The following is a 21,455-nucleotide window of genomic DNA, read 5'->3' on the forward strand; positions in this document are numbered from 1 at the left end:
TTATGAGTGCTGTCATTGTAATAAATCTGTTGAATGTCATATATCTAGAATAGTTTTTTCGTGAATGTAAGCAAACGGCGGCAGTAAAAAAGCCCTATTTAGTGATGTTATCACGAGCCACGGCAGACCATAGTGTGGTCACGTACAAGCGCGTCATTAGGAGCACACCGTGCATGCATTCTTTTGATTTCGTATTCTTAGATTCTTAATGTTTAACTATAATGTGGTATTCTTGCATTTTAATATTTGTTTCTTTTGATGTAAGCACGTTCTGATTTGACATATCTACTTTTTAAATTTTATTTATTTAGATTACGAGTAATTTTTTCAATTCATGCAATCGGCATGTCGATTAGCCATTTTGCCGTAAATCTATTGTGCAGCAGACATGCGTTTAATATTATCGGAACACAAGAGTTCGTCCTCAAATCTCAAAAGGATTTAAGTCATTCAGATTGTGGGGTCATTGTTCCGGTAATCACTACGGTATACGAGGTAGCCTGTGAGGTCGATACATCTACAGCTTGTAGTTTAATATACCTAGTCAGGTCATAAGTATTGTCACACAGTAAAAACTTTTCTTTTAGAATGCTGGCCACAAAAAAGTTTATTGAATTCGAATTTCGAATTGTTCATGAAAATAAAAATGTATACTTTTAGAATTTTACTCATTTTTAAATATGGAGTGGACGCTTAAAGAAAATCGTGTTGCAGTTATTGCGTTGCATCGTTGCGGTTACGCGCCAATTCAAATTTTTAACATACTGAAAAATTTGAATATAACCAAAAGATTCGTTTATCGTACTATCAAACGATACAATGAAGACTCTTAGTGTAGATGACAGGTCAAGAAGTGGTCGCCCTCGGTCTGTTAGGACTCCAGCAGTGATAAAAGCTGTGAAGGCCCGAATTCAAAGAAATCCCAAACGTAAGCAGAAACTGTTGGCCCTTCAGATGTGGTTAAGCAGAACCACGGTGAAAAGGGTGTTAAATGAAGACTTAGGGCTTCGGGCATATCGAAGAAAAACAGGACATCGTTTGAATGCTCGTCTAATGGACCTGAGACTGAAGAGATGCCGCGCTTTGTTGAAGCGGTACGCGGGAAAAAAATATCGGGAAATTCTTTTTTCGGATGAAAAAATTTTTACCGTAGAAGAGAGCTACAACAAACAAAATGATAAGGTGTACGCACACAGTAGTGAAGAAGCGAGCAACCGTATTCCGCGTGTCCAACGAGGTCATTTTCCATCCTCGTTCATGGTATGGTTGGGAGTTTCTTATTGGGGCTTAACAGAGGTACATTTTTGTGAGAAAGGCGTAAAAACGAATGCAGTTGTGTATCAAAATACAGTCCTGACGAACCTTGTGGAACCTGTTTCTCATACCATGTTCAATAACAGGCACTGGGTATTCCAACAAGATTCGGCGCCAGCTCATAGAGCGAAGAGCACACAAGACTGGCTGGCGGCGCGTGAAATCGACTTCACCCGGCACGAAGACTGGCCCTCCTCCAGCCCAGATTTGAATCCGTTAGATTACAGGATATGGCAACACTTGGAGGAAAAGGCGTGCTCAAAGCCTCATCCCAATTTGGAGTCACTCAAGACATCCTTGATTAAGGCAGCCGCCGATATTGACATGGACCTCGTTCGTGCTGCGATAGACGACTGTCCGCGCAGATTGAAGGCCTGTATTCAAAATCACGGAGGTCATTTTGAATAAACTTTAGTGTCATAAGAATCTATGTTTTGTTAAGTTCATTTTGGTATATGAATGGTTACATAATGAATAAACTTGTTTCAATTATTTTACATTAAACATGTGACAGAATTTATGACCTGACTAGGTATATAACCATCAGAGGATAGTTAGACTAAACGAGTTTTTGGAGTGGAGAACGCAAATCTACAAGAACTGGACAAGAAGAGTGAGACACGAGGATTAAGCTCAGTGGCGTGTATTAAGCAAAGTCCTTTAGTCAACGGTGGACGAATACGCACTGTCGATGATGATGATGGAGAGTACTTATCGGTATCACAGGAAGCGGTGTCATATCTGTCTTATATTCAAGAGACCTCCGTGTAACAGAACGTATCACTGCTTTGTAGTGCAAATGGGCTGGTTGTTGTGGTAATAAAAATTAAATACGAATTTTTTTAATAAAATTTTTATTGATAAGACGCAGTTCCTTCGCCGCGAATATCGTTCACGAACAATCTTTCTCTACCTAATCGTTGGTAGCCTAAGAGGCTGTTCCAACTACGCGCGGACGGTAGTTGAGCTCATAGGGCTCAACCTGAGAGACTAGCCCTCGCAACGGTGATTAGCTTAATCCACGGGATCGGTATTTCAGAAGATCCGGCGAGAAACTAAATGAGATTCACGCATTTAGTTTTTCTTGTGTTAGGGACACATTTACCACAAAAAAAGTTATAATAGTACATGGCGTATGATTTGAATAGCAGTACAGCGGCATAATTCGAAATAAATGCATCGGATGCCTTACCTACGAGTATATGTCGTGGAAGCTATTATAACGTAACGATTATTTCGCGTCTATGATTAGGATTGAAATTTTTTGTTTGTTAAAATGTGCTTTTTGTAATATTTTTATGGGTATGTATATAATATTGAAATATGTACTTTGAAAAGGTTACGTTTTTTTTTCGTACCTACCGTTTTTAAAACGTTGACAAACAAACCCGTTATCGTAAACTCAGATGATGTAAATCGCTTCGTACGTTTTAATTTTAAATATCCGTTAGTCCATTACACACGTCAATAGAAAAAAGAAACTTAAACAGTCAAGGTTTTTTTGTATTGTCCGTGATGAACAAAAATACGTTAGATTTGGCTTATAGTATGCAGTTCTTTGTTGGAGGACGATCACCTCGGCTTTGAAGGCCGAGCGCTTCAATGCTAACATAAGATTGAAAAGAGGAAGTTTTTTTAAAAGTAGTTTGTAAAAAAAAACCAACGGAACCATTGTTAAAAGAGGAAAGTTTATGATTTAAATTTTGTTGTTACGTATTTACGTATGACTAGCTGACCCGGCAGACTTCGTAGTGCCTCAATCGGTAAATAAAAGACCTAAACTATTGTATAAAATAAACTTAAAACAAACAAAAGGAACCCGTCCGACGGGGGGACACGTCAAAGGAAAAACAAAATTGTTATTTTTATTTAATTAAGAACATTTTCATATTTATCTACCTTTTAAACCTTCTCTGGACTTCCACAAATAATTCAAGACCAAAATTAGCCAAATCGGTCCAGCCGTTCTCGAGTTTTAGCGAAACTAACGAACAGCAATACATTTTTATATTTACGTATGATGAAAATGTATCGTATTATCCAAAAAACTAACTTTTCAATTAAACGGCGAAGGTAAGTTTAGCAAATTAATACAAATTGAAATTTTGTAAAGTTGGAGAGTTTCTATTCGCAAAGCATGGGTCTCATGCCTCAAGGCATGTCTCCGCCGGCCGCGTTCACCTTGTGATACCTATGAGCTAAGGTATGTATTCTCTTAACTCCAAGGGGCAGTAAGTTCAGCCGCCTATTAAAAGCAATAGGAAAAAAAACAATATACCGGGTGATTTATCTATTAAGTCACGGGGTATTCAAGAAAAAGCTAAATTTTTTAGATATGACGTCTGCGACAATTTAGGGGAGCGGTGTTTCCCGCTGGTAGTCACTAAGAATTTTTGCTCAAGGCTCAAAGCAATAACAACTTGTATTGACATATCTAAAGCTTTGACCGAGATATAAAAATTTTGATGTTTTTCATTAGGTATACTTACATTTAGGTTTGTTTATAGCTTCCTCTGTTTATTTACTAACTATAATTATTAGCGTAGTCTAGTCTATATTATGACCAAAATATAGGTGATGGTGATGCCTTCATATACGTGTGTGGCGCCTAGACATTGCTGACTGGCGAAAACACACACCAAGCATTTATTTATATGCAGCCGTTTTATAAATGACATTACATTATCCTAATGTACGTAACCGATCTATTTCTGTTTGCTGCATTTATCGCGTGTTTTATTTACTATTTTGACTTGTGTTTCTTGTTATGTAGCTTTTATTTAAATATCGACGCTTGAAAGGCAAACGTGACTAAGCGACAATAACTGTTTTGTACATAATTGATAGGCAGTAATCATATTCGATGCGCAAAAAAAATATATCTCTAGGTCTATTAAAATCATTTCAATCCTACAGCTAGATTCGTTAAAATACAATTTTTTCCAGGTATTCCAACTTTAAATTAGTCTACTGTAAAGTTCACGCATTGTCGTTTAGTCAACTTTGCCTTTCAAGCGTCGATATATAGTTTCGGGAAACGAATGTTTTTATGTCACTATGCTCTGTCCCGTGAGCGATGGGAAAATTTAATCAGTTAATTTATATATGACGCGCAGAGCAATGGTGACGCGCCTAGGTTGCCTTTGATTTAACGGGCTCATGGTAGCCATGTAGATATTTGATTTAAAACGATGTCTATGCTTCACAATGAATCTCCTCCCTACACCGTGTCTACAAGGCGATGATTTGTATGAAAAATACATTTTCGACTGGTCCTTTTAAAATATTATTATTTTAATAACGATCATTATTTTTTTTATTGCTTAGATGGATGAACGAGCTCAGAGCCCACCTGATGTTAAGTGGTTACTGGAGCCCATAGACATCTACAACGTAAACGCGCCACTCACCTTGAGATATAAGTTCTGAGGTCTCAGTATAGTTACAACGGCTACCCCACCCTTCGAACCGAAACGCATTACTGCTTCACGGCGGAAATAGGCGGAATGGTGGTACCTACCCGTGCGGACTCCCAAGAGGTCCTACCACCAGTGATTACGCAAATTAAAATTTTGCGGGTTTGATTTTTATTACACAATGTTATTCCTTCACCGTGGAAGTCAATCGTGAACATTTGTTGGGTACGTATTTCATTAGAAAAATGGGTACCCGCCTGCGGGATTCGAACACCGGTGCATCGCTACATACGAATGCACCGGACGTCTTATCCTTTAGGCCACGACGACTTTTAAAAAACTTTCATTTGCGAATTGCAGTTATAATTCGTGACTCAATTTCACTTACCAGTTTGTCGGATGAGTGTGTTTCTAAAAATATTGATTGTGCATAGCGGTATCGGATAGATAAGGGCTTATCGCCGTATCGACCGGTATACTTCGCGCCCTTTCCTTAATGTTTCCAATCAACAAACAGTGAGTAAAGGTACGTTTCGTCGTAACAGATTGATTATCATTTATTACTTATGGTGGAGCGCACTGTAAGTCAGCGCGGGTAGTTACCGCCGTTCAGCCTATAACTCCCGATAGCCACCGCATACGATTGATTGAACTAAAAAACTATGATTATAATCTATGCTAATATTATAAAGAGGAAAGATTTGTTTGTTTGTTTGTATTGAATAGGCTCCGAAACTGCTGAACCGATTTGAAAGATTCTTTCACTGTTTGGAAGCTACACTATTCCCGAGTGACATAGGCTATAACCTTTTTTGAAAAAAATTAGCGATCATTACTAAAACTCCAGTAACTCCAGTAACCCAAGGTGTAAAAAAATTACCTAAAATATTCTTTACATCGCGTGCCCTTCGAAAACTATTGATGATAGAATAAAATAATGTACTACGACTTTGTAGAACACATTATTATTTACAAAAAGTGTCACAACAGCACATGTCTAACTATTATAGTTATGTCGCGATAAGTGTTCTATTATTTAAAAAAATAACACAACGTGAAATATCGTTGATATTTTTGTTAAAGACCCGAGCGGAGCCGGAGCGGGCCGCTAGTATAAAATACTGTTATATAAACTTCTTCGAAAAACACATCCATTTCTCATCTTTCTATTACACGCAGACAAAACCCAACGTGTCGAATATCAAATGACCATAAAATTTTATGGGTGAGCTCCCGTTTGTTCGCGTTGCGACTGACATCCGGATAAGGTTTAAGCTATCCTGAAGGTCATATCGGTCGGCCAGGTATGTTATCGATGGCTGCCGGCGTTCTTCTTATCGCTGAACTAATGTGTTTGAACATTTAGTTGTGTTGCTATGTGGTTTTTGAAAATTAAATAGAAAAAACTCAATCCTCCTCCTTGAGTGAGTCACATTCCTCATGTCTGACGGTCGTGACCATCACCTCCAATTATTTTTCTCTGGATGATGTGTCTCCATCTTCCTCTCTGTTCTCGGCGGTGTGTATGGCATCGTAGACTGTGATATCCAGAGTGGTGCGGATTTGGTCGGACCAGCACATTGGATTGCGGCCACGAGATCTTTTGCCTGCAATCTTGCCAGTTACCATCAATTTTTCATGATTGTCATTAATCTTAAAAAACTCAATGGAGATTTTACAAATCTTTGACAACCACTGCTTTAGAATCTAAAGGTAGCGATGGCAGAAATATTTATTACTTTGCTTTTACCGTTCTTATTTTTAAATAAACTTCCTGCTAAAGGTTTCCTTAACCAAATTTCAACGTCAAGTTGGCTCAAACAAAATTATTTATTGCAATTTTGACATATATTACTGGGACAGTTTTGGGCCTAATTAAAAATATTGTAGACGTAGTATGAAAATTACTGCGCGGAAAGTATTGATCGATTCACTTTAATTATTAACGGCCGTTTTCAATAACGTATCTGAGTTTTCGGATAGATAGCTATCTCCGAATATCAGCAAGAGCGTATCTATCCTTAGTTTGCGTTTCACAATCACGGATAAGTGCTATCTCTCTTTAACCAACAGTAGATAGCTTCTTCCCTCCGATTTATCTGAGCCTCTTGATACGTTTCGTTCTACTACAAATACGAAACAACATCAGGATCAAGACTTATTTTATTTTATTCTAAATTATAACTATAATTTAACCAGCATATTGTAGACTATCACAAACACATTTGTTTATAACAAAAAGTAATAAAAACATATGTAGATTTTTTTAAATTGGACGTATTGCTATTTTTATCCTAGTCGAAATTATGAAACGAAACGTTTTGACAGTCCGTTTGCCAATAAGCAGTGATCAGTTTCTTTTGTTTGTTTTTCTATTGTTTACCTACTATATTAGATGATGACTTACCTCCAAAACGCTTTAAAACTTTCGTTTATAATTCTAAGTGTGCTTATAATTAAAGAGCTACAGTGAAATAAAATGAATTCTGTAAGTATCTATGAACTACATTGATAATAATAATTTTACTTTGAAAACTTTGAGTTCAAGTTTAGAAAATATATCTTTTTCAGTCAAGAAAGGCAGCACCCATGACAAAAGATGAGACGATGATTCTAGCAGAATTTGTGGCGGCGAAAAAACATTTCAATAATAAGGCAACAAATGCCACAAACAATAAATTGAAGGAGCAGGCTTGGCAAACCCTTGTAAATGATTTTAATTCGTCGATTCGTCGTTTCCCACGAACTCCATCGCAGCTTCGACTAAAATGGGAAAACTTAAAGAACGCTACGGCAACATAAGAAACAACCTTAGTAAGGTTAGTATAATTAGTTGATTGTTTGTCTCTAATAACACATTGATAAACATGATTTTTTCTTCAGGTTGCCGTAGTATTTGAAATAATTATGCTCTTTGTTACAGGCTGGAGGTGGTAAGGATTGCAGATGAAATTTTGGATAAAGCATGCACATTGTTGTAGGTCACACATAATATTTTTAACACTTTTACAGCCAAGCGGAAACAAGATGGAAGAAAAGAAATGCAAGGCTAGCATAGGGACAATACATTAGCAGAATATCTAATAGCAAAAAAGAGACTTGACTTGGAAAATAAAGAAAAGGAGATTGTTGTAGCAAAAGTTAAGTTAGATTTAGATAATTTAAAAAATTAAAAATTACTTAAAAGGAATATTAAATTTCATAAATTAAGTAGGCAATAATAATTTTATGTTCGATAGTTTTTTAAGTATATGTACAAATTCTAAATTAAATATCTTTTATGTACTAACTACCATGTAATTATCATTTTGGAAAATAAAAAATAGTCAAATTATCTTTGGAGTTTATTTTATAAATTATCTTTGGAAGCAATTATTTATAAGTACATAGTTGTATTTCAGATGTAAGTTTTGAAAAATTGTTACGAACAATTATATTATTTTCCTGTAATGTATCTGCGACTGAAATTTCTGATTCTAATTCTTCTAAATTCATACTTCTGACGATATTATGCAGCATGGCAGCTATAATAACAGCTTGCATGTTTTCTAGTTTTAATCTACTTTTCAATGATATACAGGGAGTCTTCTTTTACAAACACCAATGCATCTGAAAATTATACATTATTCGCTTAAATTATTTTACAATACAGTATAACAAGCTCTTAACTAAAAAAAAAGATTACCTCTCTATAGTATTTCTTGTTTTAATATGTGATTCATTTTAAATCGTTCCGATTGAGTATGTGGGTTAATTAATCACGTTAAAAGATAGGGTTGTGGGGATAGCCTCTATCGGCAAGCAAATAGCAATTTCCAAGTCCACCTTGTTATCAATGTTCTCTTGATATGTAGATAATTTATTATAATAGTGTCATATTAAATTCATATAAACACCTAAATATATAATATAAATAAATAAAAATATAATAATAATATATAATAATAATAATATAAATAAGGTAATATAAATAAGAAATACCTTTTCAATCGGAATGGTTAATTATAGTTGTATCATGAGTAGACCCAGGCCATCAAGCAACAACATTTTGAAACATCAATGATGCATTGCACACAAATTACACATTCAAAATACTCTTTTTCTATTTCTAAATTCCTCTCCTATATTTGAATCTGTAACACAAATATAAAATGTAGAGGTATCAGTGTGTAATAAGAATGAAGGTAAATAGCCTACCAGGTTATTGTATTAGTATATGAATGTCATTTAGGGCACCATGGGAATCCAGCAGTATTATAGAATTCCTGTTGAGTGTGATTTTGTAACACAACAAAAATTAGGTATAATTTTGCTATTGCTATAAACAAATATAAGTTGTAATAACGAGTACTTTTATGGTTAAAATTTATCTTACCTTTTTGACGTTACACTCAAATATGGTCTCATTAAATTAATCAATTCATTCACAACACCTTTGCTCAGAAATCTATAGTCAAATTCGTAATTATTGATCTTCGCCATGTAATTCAGACGATCTTTATTTTCCTAACCATATGATATCGGCCTCACTATCACTATCTGCATCACAATCCATTATCATTTGAAATAATTCCATATCACTATCATCACTGCTACAATATGCCAATATGAAGAGAAACAATTATTAAATTATAGCGATTTACTTTCGAAAGATAAATATGTAACCGGCCGATTTTGACAGATAAGCGAATGCCCATACTAGAGATAGCGCCGCCTACCGGAGAGTTACTTAAAACTCATATTGAAGTAATCATCAAACGGAAGTAAGCACGATTTGTATGAGCGTTCTATCTTTAGCAGGCTATCCGTCCTCCCGACGATGGATAGATAAATCCGATAGGAACTGCTGCCCGTCGATAGGTTATTGGAACGTAAGTAAGGACAAAAATATAGATTTGTCTATCTTTAGTAACCGAAACTAGGGATAGATAGGTTATTGAAAACGGCCGTAAGTGGTTCTTAACTAATCGATAAGGTAATGTATTGGAAATACCCAGTATCTACTGACCGAAAGAATTAGGGCATCTAAAGAAGCTAATAACTTTACTGTACGCTGACACCGAATGTTCTATTAAAAGTTTTGACAAAGAATAAAGAAACATGAATATTGTATAATTTTAATATGTTTACAATTGCGTCATTAACCATCGGAATAGGGTTCATAATAATATTTACTATCCGAAACCGCTGCGCGAAATGAGCTGCCTGGTGATACTTACCTGTACCCATTAATATTACGCTCTACCACAATTAAAAACAGAAACATTAAAACGCTGAAATTCTTTAGATAATCTACATTTTTAGCTCCCATTTAAATTATCATGTTTCCTAACCAAGTTCTCGTATTGCGAATCAGAATCAGACAGATTAACATACACATCTAAAACCCCGTAATTTAGTCGAAGTAAGATTAAAATACGCAGATATATGTACATATTATGTGTAGGTCAAATGGTCACAGCACACAAATACGAGGTATTCATGCATTCTCGTTGACAACCGCGCCTACTACCGTTTCGCTTGACGTTCTCTAGATTGCACTCCTTGCTCTGTTTCCTATCCGTTGCATAATTCAATCGTTGCATACGATCGATTTTCACTTTTCCTAACATTCGTTACAATCGATCAACGTACAGCGGTAATTTTAATACGGGTGAGCTTGGAGGAACTCTATGGGCGACGTTTCGACTGTATTGCGGCTTTCGATATCAAAACTATGACACTAGGGCCTTGATTCCTTATTTGTTTTAAAAGCATACATGGCCTCTCAGGGAATGAAGCTTTTGTGGTCCACATGCGCCATAACCTAACAGAGACGGCGCTAGAAATTGTGGTACCAAACTGTAAAATACTTCCCATCCCAGATCCCAGAGATCCCATTGATACAACTCGCTTGGTTCCTTGCTGGATCTGCTCAGTGGGTCGCTATTCAGATCCGACTGCGCTAGGGCCAGTGTTAACAATTCTCTTAAGGTTCAGCCCGTGAACTCACCTATCGGTCCGCGAGTACTAGGAATTAGAGCTCTCTTAGGTAACTAACGATTAGGAACGGAAAAAAACTAGAGATTTTATGTGGATTAATAAACACAACATTTTTTTATAAACACAAGACGCCTACAGTTATTCGAAATGTGGTGCTATCGTCGCATGTTACGCATTAGTTGGACGCAGAGGGTCAGGGCACGAAACCGTGCTTCAGCGCGTTCATATATCCCGGAAAATGTTGCCTTCTATCAAAAAGCGCAAGATAGAATATCTCGGCCACGTGCTCAGGAACGATAGATACATGCTGCTGCAGTTGATAATGATGGGCAAAGTGGACGGAAAGAGACGTGCTGGGCGAAGAAAGAAGTCACGGCTCCGGAATATCCGGGAGTGGACCGGTATTGCCTCCGTCGAACAGCTGTTCCGGCTGGCTGCTGATAGAAATGAATATAGGAAGCTAAGGGCCAACCTTCAGGATTGAAGAGGCACTGGAAGAAGAAGAAGAAACACTGAAATCTGAATGAATTAAATTAGTCCATTTTTGACACAACGAGAAGTGCACTTCTTCTAATCTCAGTTAATATTTTTTTATGATACAAAGTGAAATTCAAACTTAACTTGGGTAGGAAAACGCTCAATTTTTGACTAACGTTTTCATATCAATTGAATTTTACTGAATGAACATTTTGCTACGCATACAGATTTTTCAATTCGAGAAGCGATCGTGGCCCGGCAGTCGCAAGAGTGCTTTTCCTTCAAAAGCGCAGGGTTCCGACTACGAATACCCCAAAATAATCATCAGGTGTACTGTAATCAAATTATTATATTACGTGTCACCAGTGTGTTTTTAAAGAGTCAATTTAAAAAAAGAGCTAAAAGTCTTAGTTTAATATTCTCGATAATAAATATCGATTACTTGCATAACCATACTATACTAATACAAAAACGATTGTCAAATTGCGCATCGTTAAATGTAATATCAATGCTGGTCATTTGCAAAAAAAAAATTTAAAAAAAGGTCATATAGTGTGGTTACGCAATTGCAGACGATAAGCCCACTGAGTTTCTCGCCGGATCTTCTCAGTGGGTCGCGTTTCCGATCCGGTGGTAGATTCTACGTAGCACTGCTCTTGCTAGGGTCAGTGTTAGCAACACTCCGGTTTGGGCCCCGTGAGCTCACCTACATGTTAGGACGAAGCTGAAATAACCTCTCAAGGCTATCAGCAGGGAAAAAAAAGCAGACGATAACCAAAAGGAAGCATAGTATATGGAATAAATTACTAAACGTTTTATTATTTATTTATTTATTATTTATTAAGTTGCACCAACAAAGTGATCATCAATACAAAACATTGACAAATTGACAAAAGTTCATGGCAGATGTCACCTCAATTATAGGTGCAATCGACAGTGCATTAACATAAAAAAAAAAAAATATACAGCTAAGCTTTTACGGTGTAACATTAGCTCGGTATCGTGACAACGTACAAATCAATAATCAACAACGTACAATCGTACAAATGTACCTTTTGGTGCGTTTTAAATGTATTTTTTTTTAAATCACAACAAATAAAAATAAGTTTTGTAATTTACTAGTTAAGATCGTTTATCGAGCAAACGAAATGTTATCCTAAAGTTTAATCCCTGGTATACGAACAAGCTGTTTGAAGAGTATTAAATCTTAATTTAATGCCGTACTTTGTTTATAAGCTTCAAAAATATATTAACATATTTTTAACCGTGATCACTCTTGAATATATTGTTGTGTAAGTTCGAATTACCGTCTCTTGTGCCACGTACCATTCGACTCTGGAATGGATTCTACTTTACGGAGTTTCACCAGCGCTATGACATGTCCTTCCTCAAACTAGGCTTTCAACGAGTACTCAGCGCTAAAGAGTGACTCTACTGTGTCCCTGATATTGCTGACGTCCATGAGCCTGCCTACATGGCCAATTAAATAAAGTTTGTACCACAATCCTGTCGCTAATTAGTCGTTCGTTCCGGAATAGAGAATTTAGACAGAATTTAGTTTGCGATTTCGACCTTAACGTCTCAAGTTGGGTGGCTTTCTCTAAGCGATTTCTCCATGATTCTGTAACCATCTAACATCAGATAGAGTCGTTCAGATAAAAAAATCTGTTAGCAGTTCGACTTCTGCTCTGAGGAATTGTTCGAGATGATACCAACGTCTCGTTTTTACCATCGCACCGCCTGCCACCGGAGTAATTCATCCATACTACCTGGAGCCACTACCATCCACAGTGCGTTTCCAGAGATCTTTTTTGCCACGTACCATCCGGCTTTGGAATGAGCTCCCCGCCACGGTGTTTCCCGAGCGCTATGACAAGTCCTTCTTCAGACGAGGCCTGTGGAGATTATTAAACGGTAGGCATTGCTGATGTCCATGAGCGACGGTAACCACTCACCATCAGGTGGGCCGTATGCTCGTCTGCCTATACGACAATAAAAAATAAATAAAAACTCCTTTAACTAGTTTATCGATTAAAGTTTCGTCCTTTAAAAGGTTCACGAACGTCACAAGACACGAGTATAGTCAATATTGAATCGCGTCGAGCTTACACGTCCAGAATGTCAATGGATCGCTTGCGCCGGTGACTCACGCGCGTGCCTCCGCAATCACTGCCTCGGCCACGCTATTTGCGTTCCGTGACGTTTTATCATGGGCTCACATTGAACGCTGTAAATAAACAAAACGGAATGATGCGCTCGCGGTTAGGCGATTTTTTTATTGCTTAAATGGGTGGACGAGCTCACAGCCCACCTGGTGCTAAGTGGTCACTGGAGCCCACTGGCATCTACAACGTAAATGCGCCACCGACATTGAGATATAAGTTCTAAAGTCTCAAGTATAGTTACTGCCCCACCCTTCAAACCGAAACGCATTACTGCTTCACTGCAGAAATAGGCAGGTTGGTGGTACCTACCTGTGCCGACTCACAAGAGGTCCTACCACACGTAAAAAATATACGGGAAGATTCGAAATTATGAGGTCACAGGTTAGGGACTGAAAATGTATGTAGCCAATTTTAACGTAAATGCTTGATGCCACATAGCGATGCGATCCGAGACCGGTGTCTGTTCAATTCGTCTATTCGTCACTCTTCTATAGAAAATCATAGGATAATTTGCGGTTTTCCGCCAGCTATGCATGCAATCTGTTTTTGGTTTTTTCTTTCTAAAGTCCCCACGTACAACTGGCGCTATCCATTACATATATAAAAATTGATATTGCTTAAAGTTCGTCTTACCGCTTTAAAGAGTCATCATTCTCCTGTTCTTCTCCCAGTACCCTAGGGTCGGCGCAACATGTTTTCTCCTTCCATACTCATCTATCATATACAATTTCTTCGCTCACTCCCCTCTTATACATAGGTATCGTCTTTCACGCATTCCATTTTTCTTAGGTCTACCTCTTCCCCTAAAGCATTCCACATTAATAGTTAAAACTCTCTTAACAACCTTATTGTCATTTCGTCTCATCACATATCCATACCATCCCAAACGCGCATTCTCAACTTCTCTGTCACATGTGCCACTTTTAGACTACCTCTAACATATTCATTCCATATTCTATCCATTCTCGTTACTCTTCACATCTATCGCAATATTCGCATTTCTGCTGCATCAAATCGCCTTTCATCGCTTTAAAGAGTAATAAAGGCAAAAAATTATTCTCTGCTCAGCCCTCCATCAATGATTTCGCTTCGATTATCTCATAACAACGCATATATGAAATGCTACCATTTATTAAATCAACTAGTTTTACTATAGAACATGATTACACCTACTTATTTCCTGAATGCGACATTCGTTATCTAGCCGGTTGATTCATACAAATTTGTCGTATGAGATACCTACTCTTAGAGATAATCTTGATTCATAATTTTGTTCACAGGTATCCGCCTTACATCGTGGTATTTTTCTTAAAAAAGTGACTGATTGGAAATTTGATTAAAACTACTTTTTAATTAGTGGTTCGTGACCAATAAAACCGTAAAAGTATTTGTAACATAGAAAATAATATAACCACTCCCAGCCTCATGTCAAATCTTCTTTAATGGCAATTATGAAACATAAGATTAAACCGTAAAATAATTTTAATTATGTCTCCGACTCGCGAAATCTGATGACACAACAACACTAAGTTATTAATTTAATTTAATGACTATGCCACAGGGTCAGTCAGGGTTCTATCCAGGTCGGAGTCTTCGTCATCGGGACACTGGCTGTTTCTATTGTCTCCCATAAATATTTTTCCGTTTTCGTAATAATGAACTTGGGCCGTTAAGTGTGGAAACTTTTATTTAACCAACGTTTGCCAAAATATCAAAATGCAAAAATTAAAATTAAAATTTATTTTATGTATGTACATTTTCTTTTTGTCTTATTTTTGACATTTGAAAGATAAATATATCTCGTATTATTATTTCTTATTGAAAATACTAAAATAAATAAAAATCACTTGATATATAGATAAAGAAATGTTACTATACTGTTTTGTCGTTTTTGTATTTATTGATAGATCAATCGTATTTAAATTTAATTATAGAAATATCCGTTATTTTTATTGACATTGTAAAGCTTAAACATATTTTTTTTTTTCAATAATACATTACGTTAATAATAATAGTACCCACTTGTTTTGAATAATTAATACTAAACTTGAAAAGTACATTTGTATTGTGGGTAATGAAAATATAAGCATCTATAGTTTTGAATAGAGGAAACTGAGATACGCACTCGTGCATAGTAAGTGTATAATTATTCCTTTATAAGACGTTTATTTGAACACTTGGTCATATGCTACAACCGCTTTTTTTTATTTATTGCTTAGATGAGTGGAGCTCACAGGCCACCTGGTGTTAAGTGGTTACCGGAGCCCATAGAGATCTACAATGTAAATGCGCCACCCACCTTGAGATATAAGTTCTAAGGTCTCAAGTATAGTTACAACGGCTGCCCCACCCTTCAAACCGAAACGCATTACTGCTTGCTTCACGACAGAAGTAGACGGGGCGGTGGTACCTACCCGTGCGGACTCACAAGAGGTCCTACCACCAGTGAAAAGTTGTAAATTGCTTTAAATTGCTGTAAATTGTAAATAACATTAAAATTAAAATAAACTCAGAGGTTGTTTTTAAAAAATCTTAACACCTCTAATTTGATGATTTTGTATACTAAACAACAATGTAGTTACATATTAAACGTCTGAAGTACATTATATAGTAGTGGAATTCGTGAACATAGCAAAGTTAATCTTAATCTTTTTTCATTAATTAGTGAATCCCGATAACGGTCTGTTGACATTGTTGCTGTCAATGTGATAACATGTCGAAAATATGATAACATTGAACTTATTTGAATGGTGCTGCATCAGAATCCGACTCTAAAATTGATACCAGGTGCGCTCATTCATCAATCTAAGTAATTCGGAAAGCGCCAACAACAATTATCAAATCAATCAGATGAATGACTCGTGAAAAAATACGAACAAAAGGGATGCAATAATTTTTACAAACTTCTTTTTCTCCACCTTATCCCATTAGGTGGGGTCGGCACAGCTAATTTTTCTCTTCCATTCTCTTCTATCAGCCGTCATCTCAACACTTACTCCTCTCTCTCTCATATCGTCATTCACAAACTCCATCCATGTCTTCTTCGGTCGACCTCTTCCCCTTCTACCTGGCATTACCATTTCCATAAATCTCCTAGTTACATGCATCTCCTCTCCACGCATCACATGTCCATACCACGCTAACCGTCCGCTCTGTGATTTGTTGATTACCGGGGCTACTTATATGATGCAATTACATAATTTTTACAAACATTTTTTGTAATTGTCGCTTAGAATAATTTAATGTTTCGCAAACGAATTTCCTTTAAAAAAACAAAAAAACATTAATCATTCGTAAACTGCACTAGACAATTCAATCATTCCTTTCCTCTGATTAAGCAGAGCATACATACACCTACATATTATACTATTTTTGTGTATGATGTTTCACGTAACACCTACACGGTTAATGATGTCACGTTCGCACTCCCACAAGCCAATGATGTCCCCAACAATGGCGTGGTCGTCAGTGCGTTGTCTCCGGATGTCGAGCAGGAAACTCGTCTGTGATCCATCGACACTTGAATTTGTTATGGGATTGGCATACCGTCCGATGTTATGGCAATTTCGTATGACAGTGCAACGATTCTTTTATTTATTTATTGCTTAGATGGGTGGACGAGCTCATAACCCACCTGGTGTTAAGTGGTTACTGGAGCCCATAGACATCAACGACGTAAACGCGGCACCCACCTTGAGATAAAACTTCTAAGGTCTCAAATATAGTTACAACGGCTGCCCCACCCTTCAAACCGAAACGCAGTACTGCTTCACGGCAGAATTCGGCAGGGTGGTGGTAACTACCCGCGCGGACCCACAAGAAGTCCTACCATCAGTTCGTTTATTTAATAAAGCTTAAGGATTGCCGAATACAAGAGAAAATAGGACGCGCATTAAAAACAATAAGACCGTCTTCAACGTATTTTCATTGACGTGCGCGGCGGCAAATAAGTCAAGACATTGAAATTTGAGAATCCATGTCATTTAAAATGTACGTATATACCTAATTATCCATAATTTTAATTTTTAGTTACTCATACATATGTAAAATAAATTAGATTGAACACAAAATCAGAGAGTGATGTTATTTCCCTAAACGTAAGCAATATTTTGCGACGCTACCGATCACGAATTGCCAGTGTCATATGTAAGCCAATAACGACTTTCAATCGTATTTGTTGAATCATGAAAACTAGTTCAACCTATAATCTTTCACTTACTTTTTTTTTTTATGTTCTCCAATTCAAACCTCGTCTTCTCACATTAAAACTGTATAATCTCAAAACTTACTAATTATACACGAGAGTGTTTTAAAGGTTTAACATGTGATATTTTTAATATTAATCATCTTTGCAACATTTTTTTTTTTTTTAACCTGTTACATTATGTGTCTTTTAAAGTAAGATAAAATTATGTATTAATAGTAGTAAAAATATAGGTAAACAAAAAAAAAAAAATTACGCTCAGTTGACTCTTTGAAAAAAATACTGGTAATACCAAATGGGTAGCATATTAAGTCAATTTCGAATATTTTAGGAAATTGTACATTTTTAACGCGAACAGACGACCTATATATATTCCAGGTTTTTTTTTTCTTCATCTGGCCACTAGTCCCGGTCCTTGTGAAACCGCAGTTTCTATTATCGACTTGTGCGCCAGATGCAGCGTCTGATGGTCTAGCCACGAATCGATTTGGATCTCGTAACGTTTCAAGTGTTTCAATGATGAAATCGTTTATTTTTTGTAACCATGAGCTGGACTGTTAAATTGATTCGGCTGGTCGAGAATACCTTAAGCATTAAAGCCCGCTAATGTATCAAAATAAAATAAAAAAAGAATTTAAATTAAAGACAATGCTTAAGATTGAAAACTGCCCACTGACGAAAATTAGGCAGCGGCTTGGCTCTGCCCCTGGCCTTGCTGCAGTCCATGGGCGACGGTAATCACTCACCATCAGGAGGGCCGTATGCTCGTCTGCCTACAAGGGCAAAAATTTATTTTATTATTTTTCGCGATATATAAAAGACGAAAATATAGTATATTTTTAAAAAAAGTTCCTTAAACCGTATACATTTAAGGCCTTCCATGTATTTATTTGTCTAAAGTCGAACGCAAAGCGAACCCAAAGCTCATTTAGGGCCCTCTCGTATTTCGTGAACACATCGCGTACCATTAACGTGTACTCATAAACGGATAACCTAATGGCTTTGTTAATTAATATAATAACCCAATATAGAGGTCGTTTGGTTTTAGAGATAGAAACGTGTTCTGGATTAGATAGTAATGTTACTGTAATTTGTTAAGAACTTGACGTGTTATAGTTTTTTTTTGGACTTTGAATTTGTGCGTGAACTTTGCCCAACCATAATCCATTGATTGTTTTTTTTTTCGATCACTTGCCATTTGAATATGTTTGAAGTATCGATCTTATCGGCCGTCCTAACCCATTTGGGTTCATCGCAAACGAAGAAACTTTACGCCCTGCATTATATAGCTATACAGGGTGTTACAAAACTACCCGTAAAGCCCAAAGGAGGTTAAATGGGACTTTATAACAAGTCCCTTCACAATATTTAAAAACCGTAGTAACGTAGTGTAACATACCCCAAAAAAAAAAATTGTATTTTTACTGATGTGCAAACCCTATTTCAGTAAAATTAAAGAGTATACGCAGACAAAAATTTTAACAAGTACCACAAATATTTGAGTAAAATGACATTCTTGTATTGAGATAGCAAACATTTATGAAAAATAGAAAAACGATTAAAGTAGACAATTATCAGGTAAAATAGGTACGTAGTCCTTCTGTTAAATAATCTGCTTCCCTGACATGACAGCCTAGTAGGGTTGACAAAATTTTTGTCTTCGATAATTAATTATATCATATTTTTTACGGGGTATTTTGTAACACAAACAATGTGTATAACAAACACAAAACATGTATCATTATCCTTTTACAATGTAAATGTTAGCACTGTCACACACAAACATGGCTTCCGTTTCCACGGGTGAAACGCTGCTTCCTCGAAGCCGCACAACTTTTCCATTAAGTCATACAATGTTAGTTTACGATTTTTTGTTGTTGTTTAAAGTCATTGCGTTCAGAAGGGTTCCCTTTATACCTTGCATAACATTCACATTTGAAAACTTCAAATAACTCAATAAGCCACTTCAACTTTAAAATTTATAGCTCAAAGCTCTCTTTCTTCTCTCTTTTATAATTGAATTTACGTAAAGCTTAAAATATCAGTTCAGTTATTACAGCCTGCTTCTACCTTTTCGTTCTTGTCCCGGGCGAAGATCGGACGCAGGGGTGAAGTGAATATAGACGTTTATTGGGGTCTCTTATTGGGATAGAAGAGGATTCGGTTCCCTCTCCAAAAAAAAAAACAGCTCGCCATCACCGTCCAAAATATTTCGGCTGCATATCAAATATTACTCAGATTCAAACGATCGCTTCGCAGTATTTTGTGTACGAACATTTAGCAAACATACGTCTATAAACGTTGCATTGTCTGGGCAAAGGAACTTGATATTTGATGAACTTGTAACTAAATTAAATCTTTTATGAGGTAAAACAAAGTGCCGCTTACATGTAGCTCTATTAACAGACAAATATAAGCAATGACTGTAAAACCTCTGTCTGTACGCACAGTCTGACTAATGAAGATGAACCCGCCACCGGTTGGTTACCTAATCACGACGCAGTAATTAACCGAACTGAATAGGCGGTCGGTATTTGAAGCGCTAATTGTTGCTAATTACATCAACATTGATGTAATTCATCTGCTGTTGTACTAAACAGAAAATTTTATTATAAAAAAAATGGATTCAGCAAATGAAAATGAAAACATCGTCAATGTAGCCGAAGTGAAATAAAAATGCATTCATAAGGTTAACTCAAAAACTACTGGTCAGATAACGATAAAATTTCATTAGGACAGTGGCAAGGGGCATCAGTTTTAAAGCAAATAAAAAAGAAGTCATAAATCTCGGTAATCTTGAAAAAAATTTGTAATGTTACCCAAATAAAAAATACATTCGAATCGATACCCTCCTCATTTTTTGAAGTCGGTTAAAAACTTAATTGTCCAACTGCAGGACGACTGTACAATGCACAGAGTGAACACAAGATAGGACAATTGTAATCTGTACACAAATAAGTGCCGCTCTCGTTTCAGATTTAAAATCGAGCACGCACGTGTAAGTAGTTATAGTATAGTCATATTAATTTAATATTTTTGATACCAAATTGTAGGATCGTTAGCTAATCATTTTTCCAGTATTAATATAGTTCTATCCGTCTTAATTTCAGTAAATCTCTTTTGTAATGTTGATTCGGTACTTTTTAGATGCATTAACTAACAAGATACGACACGTGTGACGGTTGTGTTTAAACAGACGATAGTTAAAACATCAGTCAGGAATGTTTTACCAAATTGATTTATTTTTTGGAGCAAGCAGATCTCAAGTCTATTAGATGTGCAGCGAACTAGAGAACGAAGACAGGCCGAGGGCAGAATATGCCGTTATACATACACAGCTTAAAAAATTTAAATTAAAAAAAATTCACCAATTGTCCTCCTCGCGTCGTTTTCCTCATTGTTGAGGGTCGTGACTTCCCCGCTGCATCAGTTTCTCCCGTACGATTTCCCACCATCTGCTGCGATCCTTAGCTTCATGGAGGGCATTGTGGAAGTTGATGTTTAGAGAAGATCGTATTTGGTCCGACCATCTCGTGGGACTGCGTCCTCTGGGACGTTTGCCATCTACCTTTCCTGTCACCAATATCCACCACCAAATTCAGCAATAGCACGCCCGATATGCCAAAGATCGCCAATCTACTCAATTAACGCATTCGACAATTATTCTTAATGGCAGTACATATGTAGTTACGTTAATTAGATCATACTGTGGGTCGTTTGCGTGATGTAAACTGAATTAATTAATGTCATTTTTTCGCGATTTGATTATTCAATTTATTTGCATTTGTGTAATAAATTACTGTACGTGATCGTTGTATTTTTTGTTATAACTTTCATTGAAGCGTCGTCTATGACTCATGGGATCGGAAATCGCTTAAAAAACATGATCTATTAGGA

General features: G+C 36.5%; 1 protein-coding gene and 1 long non-coding RNA gene across 7 annotated transcripts in view; one reads left to right on the forward strand and one right to left on the reverse strand.

Moving 5' to 3' along the window:
- Positions 1-21,455, forward strand: part of l(2)gl (LLGL domain-containing protein l(2)gl) — a 68,356-nt gene that overhangs the window by 15,050 nt on the left and 31,851 nt on the right. The gene's annotated exons all lie outside the window — the stretch shown is intronic.
- Positions 8,062-9,417, reverse strand: LOC149501092 (uncharacterized). The gene is made up of 2 exons (XR_016324481.1): positions 8,712-9,417; positions 8,062-8,339 (listed from the first exon to the last, which is right to left on the reverse strand). It is a non-coding gene; the product is annotated as an uncharacterized LOC149501092 (long non-coding RNA).

The sequence above is a fragment of the Bombyx mandarina genome, chromosome 17, assembly GCF_030267445.1.
Source record: "Bombyx mandarina strain Sakado chromosome 17, ASM3026744v2".
Lineage (NCBI taxonomy): Eukaryota > Metazoa > Arthropoda > Insecta > Lepidoptera > Bombycidae > Bombyx > Bombyx mandarina.